The following is an 18,058-nucleotide window of genomic DNA, read 5'->3' as shown; positions in this document are numbered from 1 at the left end:
AAGAAAAAAACTCTATGATGGCATGATTTGGAAGAAACATGTTCTCAAAGTAATTGGAAAAAATCCTAAGGTTAAAATTTTAGCAATATATATTTAAAGCACTGTTCTATATCCCACTGAAGATTTCCTTCAATTAAATTTCGTTTCATCAGTATCCTCACCTGTAAGATTTGAATTTATAAATACATTTTCTTCTTTAAAAGCAGCTAACTATTCAACATCTTCAAACTTATACTCAGGGTTTCCCAAACCATAAAAAAGTTTCAATTACTGTTCAAATCCCTTTCTACCACACGGTGATTGCCAATTCTTGACAATTCTGCAGTAATTTTGAAAAGTGACATATTCATACTCATAATATGGAAAAACTGAACATTTACTCTGTATATAAAGAATAAAAATTTATTTTTAAAAAGCTGGCCATACTTTATTGCTGAGTTTACATCGTTAGTGTCTGCCAATAGTAAATCCAGTCCACAGTAACCCAAGCATAGGGAGCAGCATGTACTAGGGCCCTGAAGCAGGAAGGAGTTTGGAATATTAAAACTCGACAGGAGGCCAATGTGGCCTGAGCATGAGAATGAGAGAAACAATACGAGAAATTAGGCTGGTGAGTAGGAGGAGCCAGAAAACGCATGCACTTGAAAGTCAAAGTAAGAATAGTAGAATTGAGAAGGCAAGGTTGGTTTGATTATGGTGTGGCAATGGAGATAAAGAAAAATAATGAGATTTAAAAGATATTGATAAACTAAAAATAATAAAGATATCATATATTTTAGACTTGGGGTTAAGAATGAGAGACATGAAAACAAAGATGACTCCCAGGTTTCTAGATAACACAACTAGATGGATGATGGAATCATTCATTAGGATCAAAGACACTGAAAGTTCAGTTTTTCCATGGTAAATATGAGGTGTCTTTGAGACATCCAAATAGATTTGTTAAATTGACAGTTGTATTATATATCAGCACTCCTAGTAAGACAGAAATGATTTAGTTCACCCACCAAATTTACCAGGAGTTCTGGCATTCTTAATAAAATACATATCCCATGTTTGAGATTCAGGTTAAAAAAAAAGAGAGAGAGAGAAAGAGAAGATTTCATTAAAGAATGAACTAAGCAACTTTCATGATAATAGAAAGGTCCCTCAGAGTGCAGCCCGTGCATCACCTCCTCTGTGAAGCCGTAGCTGTCTTGACTAACTGATCATTCACTCTCTTGTGCTTTCAAAAAGCGGTTCACTTTCGTTGCAGCTAATAAAAGAGGCTTCAAGACTTGGCAATATCCTCTCCTTTCAAGGCCCAGTTGGGGTGGAGGGTGTTATACTTCCTATGCCCTTGTAGTTACAGGCCACGTTTGACTGGATCTGGCAATGGTCTCTGACCAGAAATTGTATATGCCTCTTATATGGTCAAAGCAGTTAATTTTCTCACTGGACGTGAGAAACTGTCCGTGCTTTCCTCCCAACTGCAATGAATCCTTAATGTCCTTGTAGCATTAATGTCATTATGTTGAGATGACAGTGTTATAAGTCATTGACGCTCTCAACATTCTGGGTCCCTGAATGACTTCAAAGCAGAGGGTCTTCTGCCACCTTCCCCCAAATACACCATACATTGCCACAATGGTTACATAGTATAAGCAAGAATAAGGCTTAGATGTTTAGGCGCACTGAGGTTTTCCTATGTTTGTACCATAGCATTTCCTACCCTATCCGATTATTTCACAGCTCACATCTGAATATATTATCACTACTTGCTTATGATGTCTCTCTTAACTGAACTACACTCTGCTATAAGTGGTTGACAGTGCCTGAGAGTTTGTACTCTTAAATATTTTTGAGCAGCTTGATGAATGACTGAAAGATTGAGGGCATAATCTCCAACTTATCCCTATCATGAGAAAACTCACATGGATGTAGGAAAGCCAAAGAAGCATTACTGTGCTGAGCCACTTGAATGTCTATTACCTTGCAGAGAAATATCATGATCAATTACAGATCCTCTCCTGTTAGCACAGAAAGGTATCAGAGAGATCATATTGTAAAATCACCATATCATAAACTTAGTGACAGATTGAGGGTTTTTATATTATTTGCTTGTTTTTATATTTGAACACAAAACTCTAAATATTTATGCTCAGTCTTCATCGTCTGTTGGTTCCATAGACTAGTTCTGTATTCACTACTTTAAAGAAACAGAAAGAATCTCCTATCATATCTCTGTATTTTCCTCTAGTCTATAAAAAAGTTTATTTTAACTAATGGCTATTAACTGAATCCCTCAGAAGGTAGCAGACCAACATAAATCTGCTTGGTTGAGATGACCAGTAACAGCAATTGGTGCCAGATTCATTGTTGGGTTTTAAAAAAATACAGTGTAATTTCACACAAAAGTCACCGTATGTGAATACAGCAAGAGCATCACCTATATGTGAATACAGCAAGAGCATTTTGGTCTGGGAATTCTATTAACTTTCATTCATTTACAGTATGATGATACTTTATGTTCCAAATAAGCCACTGCAAGTTCCTGTATATCCATTATATTATACTTATGTATGCTTAATGGGATCTTAAATATACTATACTTTTTTGAAATTGATAACACTTTTTTAGGAAACTGTTTTTAAAACTACAGATTGTTATCCATTGGTATGCTGTTACATTAACTTTGTTGGTCATGACCAGTATTTTTTTTAATGAATTAGGTAAAAAAGAGAATTGAAAAGGAGGTATCAGAATACAACACCAGTAAGAAATACTTCATAGAACTTTTGTTCATATAGTGTGTGTGTGTTTGAAAGCATACTGTGTTTGGATGTCATTCAAAAACATTAGAAAATATAGATTTAGTGGATTCATTCACTCATTCAATAAACATTCTATGGAATGCTCTCTTCCTACTGTTTGTCAGGCACTGCAGAGTCAAAAGATGATAAAAAATATACAAACATCATTGCAAAATCCTGAAAAACTTGCACTTAGTGATCACATACATTAAAAAATCCAAATATACTATATATGCAAGTATATATATATATACAGATATAGAAAAACATAAGATATTTAGGATACAAAAGAGCCTGGTTTCCACAGATAAGGAAAACAGAATTTATCACTTACTGACAAGAATGGTCCTTTATAACACTCTTGCTATATTCACATATAGGTGATTTTGTGTGAATTCAGCAAAGAATACTCCCTTTACAAAATATGTTATTATCAGCATATAATGTCTATAGGAGTCCTAGGGAAAAAAAGAGGGCCATTTAAGATTGACACTGTAATTATTACTTCATTACTGCTGCAGCATAGGGAGTGGTACTGCAGTACCACTCGCAATGTTAATATGCCTCTGTAAGCACCTAGTTTACTATCACAGAGTGACCTAGGTAGACTTGGGTTACTGAGTTCTTGAAACCAGGATATGAAACCAGATAGAGGAAAAATAATTTCCGGTTAATGCTCTGAGACCCGTGTTGTCTAAATGATAATCGACACAAAATGATTTGTTTCATTATGCTTTCAGTGTTTATTTACTTTTGTTTCAAAATCTAAATTTGAATTTTGTTGGATATAATCAAACATATACTCAAAAGGAAATTAAATTGAGGAAAAAACCATTATTGTGATAAAAAACCAAGGTGTTCACTTAAATTTAGAGAAACAATAAAATTGAGGGTAGGCTGTGTGTTCAATTCCCTTAGAAGTGAGGGCAAAAGGAGAATGGTTATTAAGATTTAACAAAAGATATAAGGAAAGTGTCTAAGGAATCTATGTCATAAAAGAAAAGAAGTTACCTTTCTAGAGAAAATGGAAGATAAAAATATATGCCTGTAAGTCACCTGAGAGTGCATTTTGAAAGTCAGGGTGGAAATAGTATGCATTCCATGACTGTAATCATAAAATGTGTAAGCATGATTACATAGACTGGAAATGTATTACACAGAAATAAGATACTACATATATTTAAATAATGTTGAGGTGATGTGATCATCTTGTTTGGAAAATTTCCTTAATAATGTTTGTAGTTTGCTTTTAGTTAAAATATTAAAGCAGGGTTACACTCATGAAGCCAGCATCTTTACAACTTCAGCTACATTTGCTTTTTTCTCTTCTGTAAGTAGAACAAACTCACCCTCACTGCCAAAATTCTGCGCTTAGGTTTCTGCTGTCTACTGTGCTCTTCCCCTGATGTTAACATAGCCGGATCCTTCTCCTTTCTTGCCTCAACTTACATAGTTTTGGTTGACCAGAGTCCTTGATTTTACTGTTTTATTAGGTTGTTTTATTATGTAGTAGCATTTCTCACTATTTTAAAACTACCTTAGTTATCTTTTGTTGTTGTCTTTAACTATTTTGTCTCCTTCCCTAGAATGCCAGCTCCCTAAAAGCATGGAACTTATCTACTACATTTGCTTCTATATTCCCAGCACTAAAATAGCGCCTGGCATATAACAGGCACACCCTGGTGCTTACGGAGGAAGTGCATTATTCCTAAATAATTCTCTTTCAGTTTGGGGTATAGCAAGGAAAAATGTATAGTGTTTTTGTGCAAATTTATTTTATTGTATCTGTAGCAATACATAGGTAGTTAAGGTAATCATAAAATAAAACTCTATAAACTCCTGAAAATAACCAGCCTTACTCAAAACCAACAAAAATTTGAGGTATTGACATATACACAGGTGGCCTTGTACATATCTTTAGTTGGCAGTTCTCAGACCTACTGAGCTCTGAATCTAAGAATCCTCAAATCCTATAAGTATTTTCCCACTGCATTAAAAAAGAAGAGGCCAAGGCAATAAGGCAAGGACCCAACTAGAGTTAAATGACACTCAACTCAGCCCTTAGCCCCTGATAGGCAGCCTTTTCACACTGCTATAGTCATACCAGTTGTTTAATTATTGACTACATCCACACCTGTCTGTAAATGGCATTGCTTCAAGCCTTCTCAGGGCCACTCCTTTCTACATCCTCAACTACTATGGACCTTCCCCTAGAATTCCCTGGATCCTACCCCATCAACTGAGGGGTTAGTGCCAGGAAAAATAAGGGCCCTCCAGGAGCCTGTTCCAGCATTAATGCCAGCAGGCATCCTCTCGACCGGTCAGCGCCCATACCTTATGAGCTAGGCATTTGTTGTTTTGCCTGCTCTAAATCTAATCATTTCCTTTCTTTTAACAGCAGCACTCTTTCTATGTAGTTGAGTGATGCTTTGTACAACTTTCAAATCCAGGGATGACACAAGGCTCAGCTTAGAAAAATATGGTATTTCACAGCCTTCACCATAGTGATGAGTTTGGGGCAAGTGACTCAGTTGTTCCAGTCAAGATTATCCTAGAAATTTTTGGAAAAAACGATGCTCTCTTCACATGGAGATTTCTTATGTAAGCCTGTTTCCTGGGAACATTCTTACCACTGTAAAGAAAGAGCCTGATTCTAAATAAAGCAATGGCAGGGAAAAGTAGAATTTTCTTTTCTAGGAGGAGGTAGGGATGGGTGGGAGGGTGGGGGGCGATAGGCCTGGTCTTGATCATATAGCTTGATTTCCTATTTCCAGCTATGATGAAATCCAGAATATTCCTGGATTTTATGGTAACATGAGCTCTAAAATCCCTTTTCTCTCTAAACCATGTTGAGTTAGGTGGCATTTTTGAAAGTGAAAGAGTTCCTGACTAATAAAAAAAGGGGGCAAGAGTGGTCAGATCTGCCATTTATTAACAGAGTACCAGACAATTTGCAAACATTATTACATTTCCATTCCTGGTGAAATGAAGCTTTTAGTAGTGAAATATATTACTGAAGCTCACCATGCCAGAGTAGGTCTTTACACCCAGAGCTATGAGACTCAAGTTTCAATCTTTTAGCACATTGCCATGATGGTCATATTGACTCAAACTATGAAGTACAGTTTGCTTATGACTCTTCAATTTCTTTTGATCACTTCTATCTGTTTGCTTCCAACTGTTCTGCATCTTCTACCACTGAGGAGTTTAATGATTATGATTTCTTATGGTTGAGTATTGGCTCTAGAAATAGACTGCTTGGGTTTGAATCCAATTCCCTCTACATAACAGTTGTATGACCTTGGCAAGTTACTTTTCCGCATTTTTCTCATCTAAAAATTATAGATAAATTAGTACCAGTCTCATAAAAATTCTTGAGAATATTAAATGGAATCATAGTAAGAACACAAGAATATGATTAACTTGTGTTTGTCCATAAATCCCCATAAATACCTGTCTTCTGTTCCAGTTAATCTTGCATTCTTTCTATAAGCCTTTCCCAATTAAAACTTGTTTCCTTCTATCAGATCAGCTAGAAAGTCAATTATGATAACCCACATTGCCATGTGTATACCTATTGGCAATCATTTCTAAATGTGTTTGATTCTTAGCATAAAGAATTGCCAACTGATGGATTTCACATTAGGGCTGGATAATAATTGGGGCTTGAGTATGTTCCCTGCTTAGCCTTTTCTATCTTGAAATAGGAGAGAAAAAGCACCAGTAGATACAACAACTTCCATTAATGTCAGGTTCTGGAAACAGTGAGAAGTTGTATGTGTAAGTACCAATGAGAAAAATAATGAGAGATGAGGTTGGAAAGCTTCTAGTAAAGCTACAACATTCATTTTCTCATCACATTTCTGTGTACTCTAGGAGATGGCTTATGACTCCGTAGTTTACAAATAAGGAAACAAATGAGGTAACATCTAATACCACAGTGATACAGCAATGACTAAAGGCCAACTGAGCCTAGTGACTCAGGATTGGTGAATTGTCTTATGGATTAGAGAATTGTTCCTTGAATAATTTTGAAATACAATTTATTCCAAAGTTAGAGTCACAGAAGTAATGACAGTATATTAAATTGTCTTTCTCTTTTCAATGGGAAGAATAACAACTGTATATCCAATATTCAGTGAAGACGTTAGATTTTTGTTTTTATTTTTGATAAGAAATAGCAAACTAGTTCTTATATAGCGAGGAAGTTTAAAAATATACTTGATTTTTTTCTTGATTAACTGCTGAGGCAGTATGATTCAGCAGGTGAAAATTATAAAAGGCTTCCTAAGTGTGTAATTACAGGCAGGTAACTTAACTTCTGAGTCTCCTTTATTGCATCTGTAAAATGGAGAATCTCTCCATTATCAAAATCAAATAAGGCAACATAATATTTTTTAAATACAGTGAGATACAAGTGTTGTGAAAACTATGATGTAAAAGTTACCACTGGAAGAACAAAACAGAGAAAAAAAGGTGCCTAAAAGTACATGCCGTTTGGAATTTTAAACATTATTGTTTTATCTCTCTTCAATCAATTTTGTTCTAAAAATTACCAGTGGGCTGTCTTTACATGTAAGGCCTTAAAAACATTCAAATCATGGCACATTCCATTTAAGTGTGCCAACTACTTAAACAAATTAAGAGGATGCTCCCTTATTTATCTATACAAACCTGTGAAACTAACCTGAAATGCATACAAACTAAGAGTGAAATTTCTTGGTTATTGACAAAAAATAAATTCAGCAGGTGGAGATTAGTATGGGGCCTAGAGTACCAAGCTCCCAGTGATTCTAGGGGAAGATGATTTGTTAGGAGATGAATAAGAAAGAAAAAAAGGAAGGAAGGAAGGAAGAAGAGGGCAGGAAAAAAAGATGAGAAAGGAACAAAATGGTGGGGAAGGAAGAGAATGCAAGAGAATTGCTATATCACGCTCTTAGCTGGAGAGCTGAACAAATCTCTTCTACTCTGGCAGTGAGTAGTAACACGCTCCAACACATACGGGTCTAAAAGTCCAGAAGTCAGAGAAATCAAACTGTTGCTATGTGTTCAATATCTAAATGATGAAACAGATTCTCAAAGGCATAACAACTTGTCTACTCCACTGTCCTGAAGGAGTCGGCTCTGTCCTATCATTAATATTCATTTTGTGGTATCTAGGAATGGTTCCGAAAGTATCTATGATTCCACAGGAAAAAAACAAAACAAAACTGGAAACTTGCACATGAAGTACTTTTTTCCTCCCACAATTTAAAAGCAGGGTGGTGTTGGAGAATTTAGGAATATGTTGGCTTTTTGTTGAAATGTCACTTTCTTGAATCGTTAAACTCAACTATATCTCAAGGTGATTGTTTGGCATTTTAAATTTAATATTATAATTTAATAAAAACACGAAAAATAGGTAAATTACTTGTACTGTCATGTTGTTAACTAAGCTTTCAACATAAGAATTTCCTGTACCACAGACAGATAAAACTCAAGCATTTTTAGGCATATAATGGTCTGGTTTATAGATATTTAAATATAAAATTTTTGTGGCCTTGGATTCTGGACATTGGCTAAAATAGGATAGTGATGTTATTCTATTTATAAAAAGATGCTAGTGCTCTAGAAATATGCTCTAAGGCCCAATGGTTCACTTTATTCATTCCTCAAATCTGACAAAAATGTTAGGGATTAGGCAGAAAGCCAGCCTTGTAAACAAGGATCTGGCAGACACTCCAAGTCAGACAGAGATTCAGAGCTTTGCTACCTTGCCTTTCTCCTGAGAAACTGTGTCAACTTTTCTCAATAATCTTGCTAACTCAGAGCGTGCTTGCTAGAGGAGTTTAGCTAGGCCTTAGTAACCTGTGTTATATCATTTGTCCTTGTTTCAAAAGCCATTAAGTCATTTGTCTAAAAAAACATTTGTTAATGACTTCCCCCACAAAAATAAGCAGCTTCCATATTTCATAGGTGGAGAACAAACACCTATTCGTGTTTATAATACATAGAATGCTGGGAGGCAGAACATCATCAGGAAAAAACATACTTAATCGACTCTTTCTCCTTCTCAAGGAAACAGCAAACAATTCCAAATTGACATTTTAGTGAGTGTAGTCTGCTGCTGTGATGCTATATTGTTGTTTACACTTAGTTACATTCACATAAAATGCCTGAAAAAAGATTAGTAATAACCCATCCTAAAAGCAACCCTATGTGACGTTTCACAATAATATCCAGAGATTCTATAGATGTACAAACCAGTTCTCAATTATCTGTGATAAGCAGGATGAGGTATGTAAATGTTTAAGGGCCTCCATAACAAGACACAGGTGGGTTTTGGATGTATTAAAGGCAATCGAAGGATTTGAAATTATTTTAAATAATTATCTCAGCTTTGTCCACTGGTGCTAACAAGTAAAAAAGTTATACGGATTCACCGTTTAACAATCTCACCTTTTGCCTGGATCACTTGTGAGTAATCAAAAGAAATTCCATGAAAGAAAAACTATTTTATCAATTATCTAAATCTTATAGAAGATTCAACATCACATTTGAGAAGTGTTAACGCAAAGTTTGGTACAGCTGAGTACGTCCTGTCTTAGTATTTCCGTGTGCTTTTGCCTTCATGTTGACGAAAATATGCCAATAAATCTCAAAGTAGCAATTCCTGAATTCAATGATCTGCTTTCAGCTAGAGCGGGGCCTGGGCTGATATGCAAGGAGACTGGCCCGGGAGGGAGATGGGCCTCAGGTAAAAACAGGAGGCTGTCCCCTGGAGGCCACGCCCAAGGAATTGTGCCCAGAGGTGTGAGGTGGGTTTGCCTGCTCTCCCCTTTATTTGCTTGCGACAGAAAAGTTGGCTGTAGTCTGGGAGGGTGTGGGAGGAGGACAAGAGATAGTATGTCTCATTTAAGCAACTGCAGTATCAGAAGTTTTCATATTTAAGTAACTCTCCGATTCTATTTGTGTTTAAGTGCCTGTGTGCATTTTATCCTTGATTAGCTAGGTGAATGATTTAGAAAGAAAAGGAAAACATTCATCTATTGCAGGAAACAACACTTAACTCTTTTTACTTGTATAATACCCTTTGACAAAAATAATACTGCATTATATGAAGTCTAAGCACTTTAGAATTATAAGCAAAACTACATTGAGCAAATAGAGAAACAACAGGTTTAATGGGATGAGGCAAGACCAAGTTTCAGTACCATCCATAGCTGGATTTGATTAAATGGCTATTTTGACCAAAATTCCTTCTTGACTGAGGCACTTAGCTAACTGTCTTAGGCGCAGTTTTGGGGGCTGCTGCAGGGGGGTTGTAATCCGGTATTTCCAATGAAATGTTGTCTGACAGGGCTGCTAGGAAATGGTATTTTAACCAAATTATTTCAGAAACCACATTATTTCACCAGATTCTCATACTAGCTGAGAAAGGCCATTCTCATTCTACATGGAAAATTTCCAGCTCCCATTTTGTACAGACAGCTAAAATATAGAAGGCGTTTATTATCTTCATAAGCTTTCCAATTTTCCAGAGCTCCTCTTCAACAAAATGACTCCCTATGTGTATAACTAATATGTTCAACATACTACATGTGAGACCAGTATAGGAACAATCGGTATCTTTTCTTTTTATCTCCACGATAGCAATAACCAAAAATGATGACCTCTGACCGCCTCTCATTTACATTACTGGTAAGTTACGGAAACCAGTGTGCCACATCCCTTCCAAGCATTGAGTGTATTTGTAGAGACAAAACAAACCCAAAGAGAATCAGAATTAGTTCTAAACAACTAGAAGTTGTGGTTTAACTAAATACAACAATTATAGAGAGTACAGAAACATTTTCTAATCTGCTTTGCATTTTTCAAAGACATAGCCGAATACTTCTTTCTAACACAGTCATAAATGTGCTATTGTTATGCTAAGCTAGGTTTCAGTTTGTTTCAGAACTCTTTTAAATATTGTTTTTAGATTTAGAAAGTGGATATTTTAAAATTTCTTTGCAATAGGACCTCTATAATTATTTTTAAAACTGCGGAAATAACATCCCTGGTGCTTACTCCTTCTATAACATAGCAATAATTTCGCGTTGTACACTTTAAAATAAGAGCTTTTCTTTTTTAAACAATATAGCAAAGGTTGAAGTTTTATTCATATATAGCAAGAAAGGACTGGGTGCTCTCTTATTTCCAATAGATAGCATGACTATACTTGCAATATTATTTACAATACATTTCTTTTATACTAACACATATGAGTAGAACGATGTTCATATGCCCTGCTATTACAGTTCATCTTATAGTCAATATAAAAGTGGCTCTTCAAGAACTCTCCTAAAATGACAGAGAAGCTAAAGGAAAAACACTGTTTTCTTCGGATTGGAAAGATTAAATTCCTGCTTTACAAAAATGGTCACACTGAATGGAGAGATTTGAATCAAATCTATAAAACTATTAGGAAAAATGTTGATCACTCCTAAAGGAATTATTTAAGATACCAATCTAAACCCCCTTACCTGAAAAAGCAATGATAATCATGTCGATTATGTAAAAGATTAAGAACAAGTTTACCTTTATGCAAATGTTGAAAGAAACACTGAAGAAATCTTAGAAAGATAGAAACTTTAATGTCCTGTTATGTCCAAATCATGTGAAAATGTGATTTCAGTTTGTTCCCTATATATAAAAGTGCATCTTGCACTGAGAGGTTTTTTTGTTTTTTGTTTTTTTAATACATGATTCATATAAAAATCACTTTTTCCCTAAGCCACAGAAGGGCTGTATAAAGGAAAATATCTAGACCCCCATTAATTTTGCCTCTGAGTACTCCCGGTCTTTTCAACCAAAGAAATATTAAAAGCATCCCCAAGACATTGTCATCTTTCTTTAAATGGTACTTTTTACAGGAGTACTCCCTAGTTTCAGCAGATTATATGCTGCTGTCCATTAGTCTCAAATCCTTTTAGAAAACGTTACATAATTAAATATGTATATATATGTACACACGTACACATACATATATACACGCACATACGTATATATATATATATCCTTAAATGCTAGTTGAAATTATTTTTTAAACTGCCATATACTTTATCCCTATTTAAATAGCTTTGATCAATTTCGATGGCAAACAAATTCAGTTAGAAAGCATATCACATATTAAACTTTTGATACGGATGTATTTATGACAAGCAAATCATTAAAAATTATTTTAAATCACAAGTGTTTCAGGTATTTCATTTTAGAAAGCATTAGTTTTTAGCAAAACACTTGTAAAACCCACACCTACATTATTCTAATGCCAGAAAGTCTAACTTTGGTCTTGGTTTTCTGTAATAGTAGACCAAATTTGCTCCATTATGTAATCAAACTGTTTACTTTTACTTTCCCTTCCCCAAATCATTTAATCACTACCATTAGGAAAAGAATTATTATGTTCCAATTTGGAGTTAATGGTATCTCTTCCTAGCTATTACACAAACTGGAAATCCTAAGAGGTATAAGTATTTCAGGCTCACATAATTGTCTGTGTTAAGTGTGAGTTTTTTAAGATTAGATGACTGTAAAAATCTGTTTTGGGAATTCACTATAAATTGATTTAGTATACTGAACTCAAAAGAATGAATTGATATTATGTCTATGGTGTCATTAGGCAAACAGGAAGTTCGAATTAGCTTTTAGATCTAACACATTCTGTATTTTATTTATTAATCATCCAGTTCATTTTGCAAGTACAATTAAGAGAAGCTACTATATTCTAGTTTTATTTTCAGTTAGCACCAAGTCTAATGTGCAAATCTTGTACATACCATGCTAACCATTTTCATATTTCTGAATTAGAACTCTCTGACAATTTGACCAGACGGAATAACTAATATTCTCCATTATGAAATAAAGTTCAAAACTACTCTGTAACAACTCTCTATCATGTGGTATTTTATGAAATTAGCATTTTAGGATTTCCTCTGTAGGGTAGCAACCTTTAGTTCTGATAAAAATACATTAAAGTCTAATTACCATATTTGCTCTAAGACATTAATAAGATTTACTAAGATATTCTTTTAAAAGGAGAAAAGATGAAGGTTGTATGAAACTGTTACACTAGAACATTTTGTGGAATGACAGGGTAATAATTTCCCATAATGTATCATTTAAAGTCTCACTTTAATCCACTCAATATATATTGGAATTAGTTCTGACTTCCGGTATACAAAGGCTTAATTTTTTTGTATGTGAAAAACTCAATACTTATATGCATGTCTTTTACATGCCATTGCTATAATTAGCATTTGTTAAGAGTCCTGAACATAAACGTCACAAACCAAGACCAAACTTTTACCCTTCCTAAGACAGTGGAGAAATAAGCAAGTAAAATCTTTCTCTTGCAGTGAAAAGCAGTTGGTTTCCTTTTTCTGTATCTTTTCATGTCTAAACTTGTTAATTCAGTTGTACACAAGAAGGCAATTAAACGATTGTCCTTTTGTCCTTATAACCAAAAGGTGGCACCTCTAAAAATTAGTTTTAGCTTTCAACAGAGATACTACATTAAAAAGAAAAAAAAAAAAAAAAAGGCATTTAAATGTCAAAGCCCTAGAAAGAAGATCTTGTTTTTGTGACTCGAGGTAATTCTACTTAGATAGGAAAGATAAGTGTCTCAAATGGAAAATGGTTTAGAAAATAACGTATATTACGTTGATGGTAAATGAAAGCAGCTCTTCTTTAGGTTAGTGTATAAACTTGTCCACTGAAGATATGTGGTGAAAAAAATACTTTCTGGGGTACATAGATTAGTGTGGAAGATCAGGCAGAGTTGAGAAAGAAGGCTCCCTTTTCTTATCCGAAGTGGACACGTAGAAAAAAAAAAAAAATGTAAGACTTGGCATTTCCCCTGATAAATCAAAGGAGAAGATATATCTGGACACTAACATCTGCTGATTTCTCTGCACTCATGTAGGATCCACTTGGGATGCTTTCCCATTACGTTCAGCTAAGCACTTCTCTCTATCTCCTCCCATCTGATGGTCATCACTTAGCTGAATAATAGGAAAGGAAAGCTTATACCATTGATGATGGAATTAGAAATTTCTGAGGCTGCTGTCAAGGCTCTGTCCAACAAGTCCCTTTCACTTGACCTATCATGCAGGCAGCCAGGGCACACAGCTGTTTTGATACCTTTCTCTGTATTATAATAAGACATGAAAGCAAAAACATTTTCCCCTTCAAGATTTTTTAATTTGATGCTATCTTCCTACCATTACTTTCTAAACTTTGTCCCAGTACAAGAGGATTCTTGGCCAACTGAGCTTCCATGCGCCTTCTAAATAGAGTACTGAAATTGTATAAGCATCATGTTTACATCTATTAAATATACTTATTAAAAGAAAATAAGGCAAGGCATGAATTTGATATCTGGGCAACAAAATGCAAACAGCAGAAAGGTAGAATGAAATCACAATTCATATGCAAATGCAGCTTTAACACAAAAGTTAAATGTTTGCTTTATTTCAAAAGGTTAATATTCAAGAAAGTCAAAATCACCGTGTACACAAAGCTAACTAGATTAGCTTTCTCAAAGTAGAAATCCAAGCCTCCTAATAATACTGGTGTCACTAACAAATGTTTTGAAACTTTACTTTTTTTTGTTTGTTTGTTTGCCCCCCAACATAAAGGCCGTGCCAAAGAACCTCAGGAAAGTAATAATCTGTTTTAAAAATTTTTTCTCCACTCGAGAAACCTCTCCAAGTTCAGACATTACCAGTGATGGATAAGACCAAATAGTCAGCCCCGCAGGACAGATGGAACCAGGAAAAGTCAGATGTGGGCACTTAAAAGCAACAGCAATTAAGCAGTTGAAAGTGGGTTGGATCAGTGGTTTATTTTTGTTCCATTTGAAGGAATCTAGTGAGAGACACAGCCCCTTGCAAGCAGAAGATCAAGTCAAACTTGACGCTTCCCCTTTCTGGCAGCCGGGCTGCATGGCTTGTCTACTTCCTTTATTCAGTTTAATTGCTTTTGGTACTCTAATTTTCTATCTCGTATTCTATCTTGTTCTTTTTCCCCTAGGCAGAAAGAAATCTTTCTCCTTTCATCACTACCCCCGTCTTTCCTCTGAGAAAAGGCAATCCTCTCCAGGAGGAGAAAGAAACCCTGTGCGTGCTTTGGATGGGAGGAGGGAGAAGATGAGAGATTTGAAAGGGGTTGGGGGGTGGGGGGAGGTGAAGGATAGAGATTGGGGGTGGGGGACGGAGGAGAGGAAATGAAAGAGGGAAAGAAGAAGATGGGGGATGACCAACATCATCAACTCCAGGCTCTAAATCACGGGCGCTGTGCAAAGTGCTTCTCCAGGAGAGGCACATGTGGTCTCATTACATCGCTCACAATAGGCCACTCGGGGCTCCCTGCCCAGGTCTCAGTCTCCCACCGCCAAAACCCAAGTGTACCGAGAACAAAATCTTACGGACGGATTCAAGCAAATAGGCACCGCTGAGGTGGCTGTGCCGCCAGTCCCGCTGTCTTACCTGGAGGGAGAACCAGGAGGTGGTGCCGGGCTCCGTCCCTACCGCTTCCCCGTGCGGACCGGTGCACACACGTCCTCTCGCTGCCTCTGCTCTTGGAGGGGCAGCCTGCAACACAAAAGGGGTGTGTGGGTGTGGGTGTGTGGGAGGTTTTCCAGGGCCACCAGCTGGTCCCAGCTGGCCGCCCCCACCCTACACACACCCCTTCGGGCACTGAGCCCCCCTCTCAGTTGAGCACCACCCTGGGGTGGGTGGGGGGGGGCTTGCCCCGGGCGCAGTCTCAAGTTGCCGCTGCCAAGCGCTGCTGCCGCCGGTGCGGGAGGAGGAGGTGGAGAGACACTGGGGGCAGTACTCGGTCTAGAGCATCCCCACACTGCAGCTTCTCCAGGAATCCCTCCAGTGAGGAGGCGGCCGCCCATCAGCTCCCAGCCCCGGCTGCCTGATTGGTTCCACCTGGGGTACGCTGCGCCGAGGAGCCAATCCTGGCGCACTAATAATAGGTGGATCCGCTCAGCCAACAGCGCCCATCCCAGTTCTGTTAGTGTCTCTCCATCCCCACAGCGGACAGGGACCTGAGGAGGGGGGGTTGAGAAGGGTTGGCGAGTGGGGGGAACTACGAGGGGGTACAGATGCCAAGGAGACGTAATCAAGGGCACCAGATAAACCCTTTGGGTAGTCGCAGGAATGCCCCGCAACCTGTTCAGCAAGCTGTAAGCACATGAGAGGGAGACTGCATAATACAAAGCTTTTTTTTTTCTTTCTTTCTTTCTTTCTTTTTTTTTTTTACTTTCAATCAAAACCTGCCCTGATACTGAGCATGCCCGGACTGCAACAGCACCCTTGGAGTTCCGATGTGTGTGGGTTTGCAGGCTGTGGGTTTTTCGAAAATGTGGGAGCCGGGAAGGAGAGGCAGAAGTTTGTCTTTGGCCATTTGACCCGCTGGAGTTGTGAAAGCAAAGCAGGGCGGGGAAAAGAAAGGATTCCGCAAGAGTGTCCTCAAACTGAGGACACAGGAAGGTGGCCCTCTGGGCTGTCGGAGGCTGATAATATTATCGTGTGGGTTCAGGGGTGGAAGCGGGGGTAGAATAATCTGAGCCTTGCTAGGTACCTGGAGACTTTTCGTAAAGGGTGCGGCGGATCGGAGATGCAGGGGAAGCTCCTTCCCATAGGTGGGGCCGGGAAGCGCGACTCCACCCAGCAGCCGGAGCTGTCAGGCAGCGGAGAGTGCACTGGGAGTTTCCACTGAGGCGACCAATAAGTTTGTAGACTTGGGTCAAGGGCGACGTTGTTGAGGATGCAGTTTCGGCCAGCCCCCTCCCCCATCTCTCCACCCCCTGCCAGCGCAGTGACGACTAAAGCGTGGGTTCCCTCCCTCCTTCCTCTCCTTCCCCCGAACGACTCTGCTCGGGAGTAAGAAGCTTTTCCCCTGTGACAGCGGTGCTGACCTGATTGCCTCTAAGCTCTAGGGCAATTTATAGCTTGGTAATACCGAGAGATACCAAACTGGGAGGTTCAGCGTGTGGGGGGCAGGGAGAGCAAGCGAGGCAAGGGGCGGAGCGGAACCTGGCTCGGGGCAGGACCAAGTCCTGGCTCTGCTCCACAGGTGCAAGTCTTTCCAAACGCAAAGGAGCATTTGTCTCTCACTCACTGACCTTGTTTACCGGACTTTGAATCTCTGATTTGTTTTGCTTAGAAATACTTCCAGTTTGTGTAAACTTGATCAATAGCTACAAATGAGAACTCTCCTAACTGGGGTTCTTTATTTTACTGAGAAGATGATCACGGCATCTCAGTTAAGGAAATAAATAGCTATCTCAATTCCCCAAACCCATCCACTTTGAACTGGAGTTTCATTAACATTGGTTTGCAAAGGTAACTGTATCAAGAATTCAATTAACAGTAACACATTTCTTCAAGTTTTAATTAAATCTCTCCAATTTATGCAATGTTTAAGATCCTTATTCTAAGTATAGGGGAAAAGAAGACAACTTGATATAAACTAATCCTTTTAATGACAAATACCTGTGTATTCTCCAAAATTGTAACTATATGTAAATATGTACCCTACATTTTTAAAAATATTCCTCAAATCTTAGAATAATTTCATAGATGGAGAAAGATAATAGATGTTAGTTTAAAATCAACTTAAGTATTTGATGACGAAGAAAAAGAATGAGGAGGCTGAGGGGGGAGGAGGAGGAGAAAAAGAAGAATCAATTACCTAACACTGTTTTCCAGTAAATGTCCTCACGTGAGGATCATTATATTATCCACCTAATAGAGATCTTTATTCTAAAAAATACTCCTAGCACATTCTCTAGATTCCAATAATTAAAAGCTGCTTGTTTTTAAAAGCTGTGTCCAATAGCTGCATGTAGAAACAAGTAAACTTATTTTAGAAGAAATTAGTAAGTAGAATATGATTCCATATTAATCTCTGTTCCAGACTCTGATCCTATTATCAGTGTTTTAGCCAATTTCTCTTCCTGTCTACCTCATATCCTACCCAATAATCAACTCTCTATCAGTGGTCAGAATCCTAAACAACAAGAATGGTGTTAGATGTTTACATCCCAAAGTTCCTTGCAGGAGACTGCTGGCTAAGATAAGAATGGGTTTTACAGGTATATTGTGATTAACTTTGGAATAAACAGCATTTCTGATCATGAATATTAGGAAGACTCCACTTACATACTGGATATATATACACTGTAATTTTTACAGAACTAAGATTTTTTATTCTCTCTCCTATTCTTATGT

The 18,058-nt window shown here is 37.5% G+C and overlaps 1 protein-coding gene across 2 annotated transcripts in view; it reads right to left on the bottom strand.

Moving 5' to 3' along the window:
* Positions 1-15,693, bottom strand: part of SYT1 (synaptotagmin 1) — a 547,515-nt gene extending 531,822 nt beyond the window's left edge. Inside the window, exon 1 of one of the 2 annotated variants that reach the window (XM_036866982.1) lies at positions 15,302-15,693. The gene's annotated coding sequence lies outside the window, so the exon portion shown is untranslated. The remainder of the gene's footprint in view (positions 1-15,301) is intronic. The other variant, XM_036866980.1, reaches the window with a different exon arrangement.
* Positions 15,694-18,058: the final 2,365 nt, after the last annotated feature.

The sequence above is a fragment of the Balaenoptera musculus genome, chromosome 10 (assembly GCF_009873245.2).
Source record: "Balaenoptera musculus isolate JJ_BM4_2016_0621 chromosome 10, mBalMus1.pri.v3, whole genome shotgun sequence".
Classification (NCBI taxonomy): Eukaryota; Metazoa; Chordata; class Mammalia; order Artiodactyla; family Balaenopteridae; genus Balaenoptera; species Balaenoptera musculus.
This window is presented reverse-complemented; position numbering and strand designations above follow the sequence as displayed.